This window comes from Scophthalmus maximus, chromosome 2 (assembly GCF_022379125.1).
Source record: "Scophthalmus maximus strain ysfricsl-2021 chromosome 2, ASM2237912v1, whole genome shotgun sequence".
Taxonomy (NCBI): domain Eukaryota; kingdom Metazoa; phylum Chordata; class Actinopteri; order Pleuronectiformes; family Scophthalmidae; genus Scophthalmus; species Scophthalmus maximus.
Window position 1 is genome coordinate 5,265,001 of NC_061516.1, and position 12,500 is coordinate 5,277,500.

Consider the following 12,500-nt stretch of genomic DNA (forward strand, 5'->3'; position numbering starts at 1 on the left):
AGTTATACGTTCTTCTGTTCATCAACTCCGCTCAACTCCACACTGCTCTCAGAATAATATGGTCTTTCCAAGTAAAACTCACCATAATTCCAGGTGATTGAGTCAATGCTAAATATAGGTTCAACAAAAAGTACTCAGTGTGTTTTGTCCAAATTTTTTTCTTCAAATTGTAGGTCTGAGAAGCCATGATGTCTGCTTCCCAATTTAAAACCAGCAAAGTCCATTTATCCACAGTTACTCTGAGATTTTCTGTCTTTTTGTGGCTCGTTGGTCTAGGGGTATTATTCTCGCTTTGGGTGCGAGAGGTCCCAGCTTCAAATCCCGGATGAGTCCTTGACAACACCGTTTTCAGTTATACGGACTTCTGTTCATCAACTCTGCTCAACTACACACTGCTCTCACAATAATATGGTCTTTCCAAGTAAAACTCGCCATAATTCCAGGTGATTGAGTCAATGGTCCATATAGGTTCAGCACAAAGTGGTCAGTGTTTTCTCCCTGACTATTTTCATCAAACTGAAGGACTGAGAAGCCATGCTGTCTACTTCCCAATTTAAAACCGGCAAAGTCCATTTACCCAGAGTTACTCTGAGATTTTCTGTCTTTATGTTGCTCGTTGGTCTAGGGGTATGATTCTCGCTTCGGGTGAGAGTTCCCGGGTTCAAATCCCGGACGAGCCCTTAACAACATCGTCTTCGATTACAATCTCTTCTGTTCATCAAGTCAGCTCAACTCCACACTGCTCTCACAATAATATGGTCTTTCCAAGTAAAACTCACCATAATTCCAGGTGATTGAGTCAATGCTAAATATAGGTTCAACAAAAAGTACTCAGTGTGTTTTGTCCAAATTTTTTTCTTCAAATTGTAGGTCTGAGAAGCCATGATGTCTGCTTCCCAATTTAAAACCAGCAAAGTCCATTTATCCACAGTTACTCTGAGATTTTCTGTCTTTTTGTGGCTCGTTGGTCTAGGGGTATGATTCTCGCTTTGGGTGCGAGAGGTCCCAGCTTCAAATCCCGGATGAGCCCTTGACAACACCGTCTTCAGTTATACGTTCTTCTGTTCATCAACTCTGCTCAACTCCACACTGCTCTCACAATAATATGGTCTTTCCAAGTAAAACTCACCATAATTCCAGGTGACTGAGTCAATGGTCCATATAGGTTCAACTCAACATACCAACACAATGTACTCTGTGTGTTTTCTCCCTGACTTTTTTCATCAAATTGAGGACTGAGAAGCCATGATGTCTGCTTCCCAATTTAAAACCAGCAAAGTCCATTTACCCACAGTTACTCTGAGATTTTCTGTCTTTTTGTGGCTCGTTGGTCTACGGGTATGATTCTCGCTTTGGGTGCGAGAGGTCCCGGGTTCAAATCCCGGACGAGCCCTTAACAACACCGTCTTCAGTTATACCTTCTTCTGTTCATCAAGTCAGCTCAACTCCACACTGCTCTCACAATAATATGGTCTTTCCAAGTAAAACTCACTACAATTCCAGGTGATTGAGTCAATGGTCCATATAGGTTCAACACAAAGTACTCAAGTGTGTTTGCTCCCTTACTTTTTTCATCAACACCTTTGTCTCAGTCTTTACTGTTCTGCATGTCAGCTCAACTGTACCCCACACTCAGAAAAATATGTTCTTTCCAACTAGAACTCAGTCCAATTTCAGTTGGTTGAGTCAAAGCTCCGTATAGGTTCAACACAAAGTACTCAGTGTGTTTTGTCCATGTTTTTTTTCAGCAAATTGAGGACTGAGAAGCCATGCTGTCTACTTTCCAATTTAAAACTGGTAAAGGACTGAGAAGCCATGCTGTCTACTTCCAAATTTCAGGTGATTGAGTCAATGCTAAATATAGGTTCAACACAAAGTACTCAGTGTGTTTTGTCCATGTTTTTTTTCATCAAATTGAGGACTGAGAAGCCATGATGTCTACTTTCCAATTTCAAACTGGCAAAGTCCATTTACCCAGAGTTACTCTGAGATTTTCTCTCTTTTTGTGGCTCGTTGGTCTAGGGGTATGATTCTCGCTTAGGGTGCGAGAGGTCCCGGGTTCAAATCCCGGACGAGCCCTTGACAACACCGTCTTCAGTTATACGTTCTTCTGTTCATCAACTCCGCTCAACTCCACACTGCTCTCAGAATAATATGGTCTTTCCAAGTAAAACTCACCATAATTCCAGGTGATTGAGTCAATGCTAAATATAGGTTCAACAAAAAGTACTCAGTGTGTTTTGTCCAAATTTTTTTCTTCAAATTGTAGGTCTGAGAAGCCATGATGTCTGCTTCCCAATTTAAAACCAGCAAAGTCCATTTATCCACAGTTACTCTGAGATTTTCTGTCTTTTTGTGGCTCGTTGGTCTAGGGGTATGATTCTCGCTTTGGGTGCGAGAGGTCCCAGCTTCAAATCCCGGATGAGCCCTTGACAACACCGTCTTCAGTTATACGTTCTTCTGTTCATCAACTCTGCTCAACTCCACACTGCTCTCACAATAATATGGTCTTTCCAAGTAAAACTCACCATAATTCCAGGTGATTGAGTCAATGGTCCATATAGGTTCAACACAAAGTGGTCAGTGTTTTCTCCCTGACTTGTTTCATCAAACTGAAGGACTGAGAAGCCATGCTGTCTACTTCCCAATTTAAAACCGGCAAAGTCCATTTACCCAGAGTTACTCTGAGATTTTCTGTCTTTATGTTGCTCGTTGGTCTAGGGGTATGATTCTCGCTTCGGGTGAGAGTTCCCGGGTTCAAATCCCGGACGAGCCCTTAACAACATCGTCTTCCATTACAATCTCTTCTGTTCATCAAGTCAGCTCAACTCCACACTGCTCTCACAATAATATGGTCTTTCCAAGTAAAACTCACTACAATTCCAGGTGATTGAGTCAATGGTCCATATAGGTTCAACACAAAGTACTCAAGTGTGTTTGCTCCCTTACTTTTTTCATCAACACCTTTGTCTCAGTCTTTACTGTTCTGCATGTCAGCTCAACTGTACCCCGCACTCAGAACAATATGTTCTTTCCAACTAGAACTCAGTCCAATTTCAGTTGGTTGAGTCAATGCTCCGTATAGGTTCAACACAAAGTACTCAGTGTGTTTTGTCCATGTTTTTTTTCAGCAAATTGAGGACTGAGAAGCCATGCTGTCTACTTTCTAATTTAAAACTGGTAAAGGACTGAGAAGCCATGCTGTCTACTTCCAAATTTCAGGTGATTGAGTAAATGCTAAATATAGGTTCAACACAAAGTACTCAGTGTGTTTTGTCCATGTTTTTTTTCATCAAATTGAGGACTGAGAAGCCATGATTCTCGCTTAGGATGCGAGAGGTCCCGGGTTCAAATCCCGGACGAGCCCTTGACAACACCATCTTCAGTTATACGTTCTTCTGTTCATCAACTACACACTGCTCTCACAATAATATGGTCTTTTCAAGTAAAACTCACCATAATTCCAGGTGATTGAGTCAATGGTCCATATAGGTTCAGCACAAAGTGGTCAGTGTTTTCTCCCTGACTTGTTTCATCAAACTGAAGGACTGAGAAGCCATGCTGTCTACTTCCCAATTTAAAACCGGCAAAGTCCATTTACCCAGAGTTACTCTGAGATTTTCTGTCTTTATGTTGCTCGTTGGTCTAGGGGTATGATTCTCGCTTCGGGTGAGAGTTCCCGGGTTCAAATCCCGGACGAGCCCTTATCAACATCGTCTTCGATTACAATCTCTTCTGTTCATCAAGTCAGCTCAACTCCACACTGCTCTCACAATAATATGGTCTTTCCAAGTAAAACTCACCAAAATTCCAGGTGATTGAGTCAATGGTCCATATAGGTTCAACTCAACATACCAACACAAAGTACTCTGTGTGTTTTCTCCCTGACTATTTTCATCAAACTGAAGGACTGAGAAGCCATGCTGTCTACTTCCCAATTTAAAACCGGCAAAGTCCATTTACCCATAGTTACTCTGAGATTTTGTGTCTTTTTGTGGCTCGTTGGTCTAGGCGTATGATTCTCGCTTAGGGTGCGAGAGGTCCCGGGTTCAAATCCCGGACGAGCCCCTGACAACACCGTCTTCAGTTATACGTTCTTCTGTTCATCAACTCCGCTCAACTCCACACTGCTCTCAGAATAATATGGTCTTTCCAAGTTAAACTCACCATAATTCCAGGTGATTGAGTCAATGCTAAATATAGGTTCAACAAAAAGTACTCAGTGTGTTTTGTCCAAATTTTTTTCTTCAAATTGTAGGTCTGAGAAGCCATGATGTCTGCTTCCCAATTTAAAACCAGCAAAGTCCATTTATCCACAGTTACTCTGAGATTTTCTGTCTTTTTGTGGCTCGTTGGTCTAGGGGTATGATTCTTGCTTTGGGTGCGAGAGGTCCCAGCTTCAAATCCCGGATGAGCCCTTGACAACACCGTCTTCAGTTATACGGACTTCTGTTCATCAACTCTGCTCAACTACACACTGCTCTCACAATAATATGGTCTTTCCAAGTAAAACTCACCATAATTCCAGGTGATTGAGTCAATGGTCCATATAGGTTCAACACAAAGTGGTCAGTGTTTTCTCCCTGACTTGTTTCATCAAACTGAAGGACTGAGAAGCCATGCTGTCTACTTCCCAATTTAAAACCGGCAAAGTCCATTTACCCAGAGTTACTCTGAGATTTTCTGTCTTTATGTTGCTCGTTGGTCTAGGGGTATGATTCTCGCTTCGGGTGAGAGTTCCCGGGTTCAAATCCCGGACGAGCCCTTAACAACATCGTCTTCGATTACAATCTCTTCTGTTCATCAAGTCAGCTCAACTCCACATTGCTCTCACAATAATATGGTCTTTCCAAGTAAAACTCACCATAATTCCAGGTGATTGAGTCAATGGTCCATATAGGTTCAACTCAACATACCAACACAAAGTACTCTGTGTGTTTTCTCCCTGACTATTTTCATCAAACTGAAGGACTGAGAAGCCATGCTGTCTACTTCCCAATTTAAAACCGGCAAAGTCCATTTACCCAGAGTTACTCTGAGATTTTCTGTCTTTTTGTGGCTCGTTGGTCTAGGGGTATGATTCTTGCTTCGGGTGAGAGTTCCCGGGTTCAAATCCCGGATGAGCCCTTAACAACATCGTCTTCGATTACAATCTCTTCTGTTCATCAAGTCAGCTCAACTCCACACTGCTCTCACAATAATATGGTCTTTCCAAGTAAAACTCACCATAATTCCAGGTGATTGAGTCAATGGTCCATATAGGTTCAACTCAACATACCAACACAAAGTACTCTTCGTGTTTTCTCCCTGACTATTTTCATCAAACTGAAGGACTGAGAAGCCATGCTGTCTACTTCCCAATTTAAAACCGGCAAAGTCCATTTACCCAGAGTTACTCTGAGATTTTCTGTCTTTTTGTGGCTCGTTGGTCTAGGGGTATGATTCTCGCTTTGGGTGCGATAGGTCCCGGGTTCAAATCCCGGACGAGCCCTTGACAACACCGTCTTCAGTTATACCTTCTTCTGTTCATCAACTCCGCTCAACTCCACACTGCTCTCAGAATAATATGGTCTTTCCAAGAAAAACTCAATACAATTCCAGGTGATTGAGTCAATGGTCCATATAGGTTCAACTCAACATACCAATACAAAGTACTCAAGTGTGTTTTCTCCCTGACTTTTTTCATCAAACTGAAGGACTGAGAAGCCATGCTGTCCACTTTCCAATTTCAAACTGGCAAAGTCCATTTACAAAGAGTTACTCTGAGATTTCCTGTCTTTTTGTGGCTCGTTGGTCTAGGGGTATGATTCTCGCTTCGGGTGCGAGAGGTCCCGGGTTCAAATCCCGGACGAGCCCTTAACAACATCGTCTTCCATTACAATCTCTTCTGTTCATCAAGTCAGCTCAACTCCACACTGCTCTCACAATAATATGGTCTTTCCAAGTAAAACTCACTACAATTCCAGGTGATTGAGTCAATGGTCCATATAGGTTCAACACAAAGTACTCAAGTGTGTTTGCTCCCTTACTTTTTTCATCAACACCTTTGTCTCAGTCTTTACTGTTCTGCATGTCAGCTCAACTGTACCCCGCACTCAGAACAATATGTTCTTTCCAACTAGAACTCAGTCCAATTTCAGTTGGTTGAGTCAATGCTCCGTATAGGTTCAACACAAAGTACTCAGTGTGTTTTGTCCATGTTTTTTTTCAGCAAATTGAGGACTGAGAAGCCATGCTGTCTACTTTCCAATTTAAAACTGGTAAAGGACTGAGAAGCCATGCTGTCTACTTCCAAATTTCAGGTGATTGAGTCAATGCTAAATATAGGTTCAACACAAAGTACTCAGTGTGTTTTGTCCATGTTTTTTTTCATCAAATTGAGGACTGAGAAGCCATGATTCTCGCTTAGGGTGCGAGAGGTCCCGGGTTCAAATCCCGGACGAGCCCTTGACAACACCATCTTCAGTTATACGTTCTTCTGTTCATCAACTACACACTGCTCTCACAATAATATGGTCTTTCCAAGTAAAACTCACCATAATTCCAGGTGATTGAGTCAATGGTCCATATAGGTTCAACACAAAGTGGTCAGTGTTTTCTCCCTGACTTGTTTCATCAAACTGAAGGACTGAGAAGCCATGCTGTCTACTTCCCAATTTAAAACCGGCAAAGTCCATTTACCCAGAGTTACTCTGAGATTTTCTGTCTTTATGTTGGTCTAGGGGTATGATTCTCGCTTCGGGTGAGAGTTCCCGGGTTCAAATCCCGGACGAGCCCTTAACAACATCGTCTTCGATTACAATCTCTTCTGTTCATCAAGTCAGCTCAACTCCACACTGCTCTCACAATAATATGGTCTTTCCAAGTAAAACTCACCATAATTCCAGGTGACTGAGTCAATGGTCCATATAGGTTCAACTCAACATACCAACACAATGTACTCTGTGTGTTTTCTCCCTGACTTTTTTCATCAAATTGAGGACTGAGAAGCCATGATGTCTGCTTCCCAATTTAAAACCAGCAAAGTCCATTTACCAACAGTTACTCTGAGATTTTCTGTCTTTTTGTGGCTCGTTGGTCTAGGGGTATGATTCTCGCTTTGGGTGCGAGAGGTCCCGGGTTCAAATCCCGGACGAGCCCTTAACAACACCGTCTTCAGTTATACCTTCTTCTGTTCATCAAGTCAGCTCAACTCCACACTGCTCTCACAATAATATGGTCTTTCCAAGTAAAACTCACTACAATTCCAGGTGATTGAGTCAATGGTCCATATAGGTTCAACACAAAGTACTCAAGTGTGTTTGCTCCCTTACTTTTTTCATCAACACCTTTGTCTCAGTCTTTACTGTTCTGCATGTCAGCTCAACTGTACCCCGCACTCAGAAAAATATGTTCTTTCCAACTAGAACTCAGTCCAATTTCAGTTGGTTGAGTCAAAGCTCCGTATAGGTTCAACACAAAGTACTCAGTGTGTTTTTTTCCATGTTTTTTTTCAGCAAATTGAGGACTGAGAAGCCATGATGTCTACTTTCCAATTTCAAACTGGCAAAGTCCATTTACCCAGAGTTACTCTGAGATTTTCTGTCTTTTTGTGGCTCGTTGGTCTAGGGGTATGATTCTCGCTTAGGGTGCGAGAGGTCCCGGGTTCAAATCCCGGACGAGCCCTTGACAACACCGTCTTCAGTTATACGTTCTTCTGTTCATCAACTCCGCTCAACTCCACACTGCTCTCAGAATAATATGGTCTTTCCAAGTAAAACTCACCATAATTCCAGGTGATTGAGTCAATGCTAAATATAGGTTCAACAAAAAGTACTCAGTGTGTTTTGTCCAAATTTTTTTCTTCAAATTGTAGGACTGAGAAGCCATGATGTCTGCTTCCAAATTTAAAACCAGCAAAGTCCATTTATCCACAGTTACTCTGAGATTTTCTGTCTTTTTGTGGCTCGTTGGTCTAGGGGTATTATTCTCGCTTTGGGTGCGAGAGGTCCCAGCTTCAAATCCCGGATGAGTCCTTGACAACACCGTTTTCAGTTATACGGACTTCTGTTCATCAACTCTGCTCAACTACACACTGCTCTCACAATAATATGGTCTTTCCAAGTAAAACTCGCCATAATTCCAGGTGATTGAGTCAATGGTCCATATAGGTTCAGCACAAAGTGGTCAGTGTTTTCTCCCTGACTATTTTCATCAAACTGAAGGACTGAGAAGCCATGCTGTCTACTTCCCAATTTAAAACCGGCAAAGTCCATTTACCCAGAGTTACTCTGAGATTTTCTGTCTTTATGTTGCTCGTTGGTCTAGGGGTATGATTCTCGCTTCGGGTGAGAGTTCCCGGGTTCAAATCCCGGACGAGCCCTTAACAACATCGTCTTCGATTACAATCTCTTCTGTTCATCAAGTCAGCTCAACTCCACACTGCTCTCACAATAATATGGTCTTTCCAAGTAAAACTCACCATAATTCCAGGTGATTGAGTCAATGCTAAATATAGGTTCAACAAAAAGTACTCAGTGTGTTTTGTCCAAATTTTTTTCTTCAAATTGTAGGTCTGAGAAGCCATGATGTCTGCTTCCCAATTTAAAACCAGCAAAGTCCATTTATCCACAGTTACTCTGAGATTTTCTGTCTTTTTGTGGCTCGTTGGTCTAGGGGTATGATTCTCGCTTTGGGTGCGAGAGGTCCCAGCTTCAAATCCCGGATGAGCCCTTGACAACACCGTCTTCAGTTATACGTTCTTCTGTTCATCAACTCTGCTCAACTCCACACTGCTCTCACAATAATATGGTCTTTCCAAGTAAAACTCACCATAATTCCAGGTGACTGAGTCAATGGTCCATATAGGTTCAACTCAACATACCAACACAATGTACTCTGTGTGTTTTCTCCCTGACTTTTTTCATCAAATTGAGGACTGAGAAGCCATGATGTCTGCTTCCCAATTTAAAACCAGCAAAGTCCATTTACCCACAGTTACTCTGAGATTTTCTGTCTTTTTGTGGCTCGTTGGTCTACGGGTATGATTCTCGCTTTGGGTGCGAGAGGTCCCGGGTTCAAATCCCGGACGAGCCCTTAACAACACCGTCTTCAGTTATACCTTCTTCTGTTCATCAAGTCAGCTCAACTCCACACTGCTCTCACAATAATATGGTCTTTCCAAGTAAAACTCACTACAATTCCAGGTGATTGAGTCAATGGTCCATATAGGTTCAACACAAAGTACTCAAGTGTGTTTGCTCCCTTACTTTTTTCATCAACACCTTTGTCTCAGTCTTTACTGTTCTGCATGTCAGCTCAACTGTACCCCACACTCAGAAAAATATGTTCTTTCCAACTAGAACTCAGTCCAATTTCAGTTGGTTGAGTCAAAGCTCCGTATAGGTTCAACACAAAGTACTCAGTGTGTTTTGTCCATGTTTTTTTTCAGCAAATTGAGGACTGAGAAGCCATGCTGTCTACTTTCCAATTTAAAACTGGTAAAGGACTGAGAAGCCATGCTGTCTACTTCCAAATTTCAGGTGATTGAGTCAATGCTAAATATAGGTTCAACACAAAGTACTCAGTGTGTTTTGTCCATGTTTTTTTTCATCAAATTGAGGACTGAGAAGCCATGATGTCTACTTTCCAATTTCAAACTGGCAAAGTCCATTTACCCAGAGTTACTCTGAGATTTTCTCTCTTTTTGTGGCTCGTTGGTCTAGGGGAATGATTCTCGCTTAGGGTGCGAGAGGTCCCGGGTTCAAATCCCGGACGAGCCCTTGACAACACCGTCTTCAGTTATACGTTCTTCTGTTCATCAACTCCGCTCAACTCCACACTGCTCTCAGAATAATATGGTCTTTCCAAGTAAAACTCACCATAATTCCAGGTGATTGAGTCAATGCTAAATATAGGTTCAACAAAAAGTACTCAGTGTGTTTTGTCCAAATTTTTTTCTTCAAATTGTAGGTCTGAGAAGCCATGATGTCTGCTTCCCAATTTAAAACCAGCAAAGTCCATTTATCCACAGTTACTCTGAGATTTTCTGTCTTTTTGTGGCTCGTTGGTCTAGGGGTATGATTCTCGCTTTGGGTGCGAGAGGTCCCAGCTTCAAATCCCGGATGAGCCCTTGACAACACCGTCTTCAGTTATACGTTCTTCTGTTCATCAACTCTGCTCAACTCCACACTGCTCTCACAATAATATGGTCTTTCCAAGTAAAACTCACCATAATTCCAGGTGATTGAGTCAATGGTCCATATAGGTTCAACACAAAGTGGTCAGTGTTTTCTCCCTGACTTGTTTCATCAAACTGAAGGACTGAGAAGCCATGCTGTCTACTTCCCAATTTAAAACCGGCAAAGTCCATTTACCCAGAGTTACTCTGAGATTTTCTGTCTTTATGTTGCTCGTTAGTCTAGGGGTATGATTCTCGCTTCGGGTGAGAGTTCCCGGGTTCAAATCCCGGACGAGCCCTTAACAACATCGTCTTCCATTACAATCTCTTCTGTTCATCAAGTCAGCTCAACTCCACACTGCTCTCACAATAATATGGTCTTTCCAAGTAAAACTCACTACAATTCCAGGTGATTGAGTCAATGGTCCATATAGGTTCAACACAAAGTACTCAAGTGTGTTTGCTCCCTTACTTTTTTCATCAACACCTTTGTCTCAGTCTTTACTGTTCTGCATGTCAGCTCAACTGTACCCCGCACTCAGAACAATATGTTCTTTCCAACTAGAACTCAGTCCAATTTCAGTTGGTTGAGTCAATGCTCCGTATAGGTTCAACACAAAGTACTCAGTGTGTTTTGTCCATGTTTTTTTTCAGCAAATTGAGGACTGAGAAGCCATGCTGTCTACTTTCCAATTTAAAACTGGTAAAGGACTGAGAAGCCATGCTGTCTACTTCCAAATTTCAGGTGATTGAGTCAATGCTAAATATAGGTTCAACACAAAGTACTCAGTGTGTTTTGTCCATGTTTTTTTTCATCAAATTGAGGACTGAGAAGCCATGATTCTCGCTTAGGATGCGAGAGGTCCCGGGTTCAAATCCCGGACGAGCCCTTGACAACACCATCTTCAGTTATACGTTCTTCTGTTCATCAACTACACACTGCTCTCACAATAATATGGTCTTTCCAAGTAAAACTCACCATAATTCCAGGTGATTGAGTCAATGGTCCATATAGGTTCAACACAAAGTGGTCAGTGTTTTCTCCCTGACTTGTTTCATCAAACTGAAGGACTGAGAAGCCATGCTCTCTACTTCCCAATTTAAAACCGGCAAAGTCCATTTACCCAGAGTTACTCTGAGATTTTCTGTCTTTATGTTGCTCGTTGGTCTAGGGGTATGATTCTCGCTTCGGGTGAGAGTTCCCGGGTTCAAATCCCGGATGAGCCCTTAACAACATCGTCTTCGATTACAATCTCTTCTGTTCATCAAGTCAGCTCAACTCCACACTGCTCTCACAATAATATGGTCTTTCCAAGTAAAACTCACCATAATTCCAGGTGATTGAGTCAATGGTCCATATAGGTTCAACTCAACATACCAACACAAAGTACTCTGTGTGTTTTCTCCCTGACTATTTTCATCAAACTGAAGGACTGAGAAGCCATGCTGTCTACTTCCCAATTTAAAACCGGCAAAGTCCATTTACCCAGAGTTACTCTGAGATTTTCTGTCTTTTTGTGGCTCGTTGGTCTAGGGGTATGATTCTCGCTTTGGGTGCGAGAGGTCCCGGGTTCAAATCCCGGACGAGCCCTTGACAACACCGTCTTCAGTTATACCTTCTTCTGTTCATCAACTCCGCTCAACTCCACACTGCTCTCAGAATAATATGGTCTTTCCAAGAAAAACTCAATACAATTCCAGGTGATTGAGTCAATGGTCCATATAGGTTCAACTCAACATACCAATACAAAGTACTCAAGTGTGTTTTCTCCCTGACTTTTTTCATCAAACTGAAGGATTGAGAAGCCATGCTGTCCACTTTCCAATTTCAAACTGGCAAAGTCCATTTACACAGAGTTACTCTGAGATTTTCTGTCTTTTTGTGGCTCGTTGGTCTAGGGGTATGATTCTCGCTTCGGGTGCGAGAGGTCCCGGGTTCAAATCCCGGACGAGCCCTTAACAACATCGTCTTCCATTACAATCTCTTCTGTTCATCAAGTCAGCTCAACTCCACACTGCTCTCACAATAATATGGTCTTTCCAAGTAAAACTCACTACAATTCCAGGTGATTGAGTCAATGGTCCATATAGGTTCAACACAAAGTACTCAAGTGTGTTTGCTCCCTTACTTTTTTCATCAACACCTTTGTCTCAGTCTTTACTGTTCTGCATGTCAGCTCAACTGTACCCCGCACTCAGAACAATATGTTCTTTCCAACTAGAACTCAGTCCAATTTCAGTTGGTTGAGTCAATGCTCCGTATAGGTTCAACACAAAGTACTCAGTGTGTTTTGTCCATGTTTTTTTTCAGCAAATTGAGGACTGAGAAGCCATGCTGTCT

At 42.1% G+C, this 12,500-nt stretch overlaps 11 non-coding genes across 11 annotated transcripts; all 11 read left to right on the top strand.

Annotated features, from left to right (window-relative positions):
• The first annotated feature begins 1,321 nt into the window (after window positions 1-1,321).
• trnap-ugg lies at window positions 1,322-1,393 on the top strand. Its single transcript has one exon. It is a non-coding gene; the product is annotated as a tRNA-Pro (tRNA).
• A 614-nt stretch (window positions 1,394-2,007) lies between these two features.
• Window positions 2,008-2,079, top strand: trnap-agg. Its single transcript has one exon. It is a non-coding gene; the product is annotated as a tRNA-Pro (tRNA).
• Window positions 2,080-3,996: 1,917 nt separating this feature from the next.
• On the top strand, window positions 3,997-4,068 carry trnap-agg. The gene has a single exon. It is a non-coding gene; the product is annotated as a tRNA-Pro (tRNA).
• A 1,351-nt stretch (window positions 4,069-5,419) lies between these two features.
• Window positions 5,420-5,491, top strand: trnap-ugg. The gene has a single exon. It is a non-coding gene; the product is annotated as a tRNA-Pro (tRNA).
• A 293-nt stretch (window positions 5,492-5,784) lies between these two features.
• On the top strand, window positions 5,785-5,856 carry trnap-cgg. The gene has a single exon. It is a non-coding gene; the product is annotated as a tRNA-Pro (tRNA).
• Window positions 5,857-7,068: 1,212 nt separating this feature from the next.
• On the top strand, window positions 7,069-7,140 carry trnap-ugg. Its single transcript has one exon. It is a non-coding gene; the product is annotated as a tRNA-Pro (tRNA).
• Window positions 7,141-7,593: 453 nt separating this feature from the next.
• Window positions 7,594-7,665, top strand: trnap-agg. Its single transcript has one exon. It is a non-coding gene; the product is annotated as a tRNA-Pro (tRNA).
• Window positions 7,666-9,003: 1,338 nt separating this feature from the next.
• Window positions 9,004-9,075, top strand: trnap-ugg. The gene has a single exon. It is a non-coding gene; the product is annotated as a tRNA-Pro (tRNA).
• Window positions 9,076-9,689: 614 nt separating this feature from the next.
• trnap-agg lies at window positions 9,690-9,761 on the top strand. Its single transcript has one exon. It is a non-coding gene; the product is annotated as a tRNA-Pro (tRNA).
• Window positions 9,762-11,678: 1,917 nt separating this feature from the next.
• On the top strand, window positions 11,679-11,750 carry trnap-ugg. The gene has a single exon. It is a non-coding gene; the product is annotated as a tRNA-Pro (tRNA).
• Window positions 11,751-12,043: 293 nt separating this feature from the next.
• Window positions 12,044-12,115, top strand: trnap-cgg. The gene has a single exon. It is a non-coding gene; the product is annotated as a tRNA-Pro (tRNA).
• The last annotated feature ends 385 nt before the right edge of the window (window positions 12,116-12,500 follow it).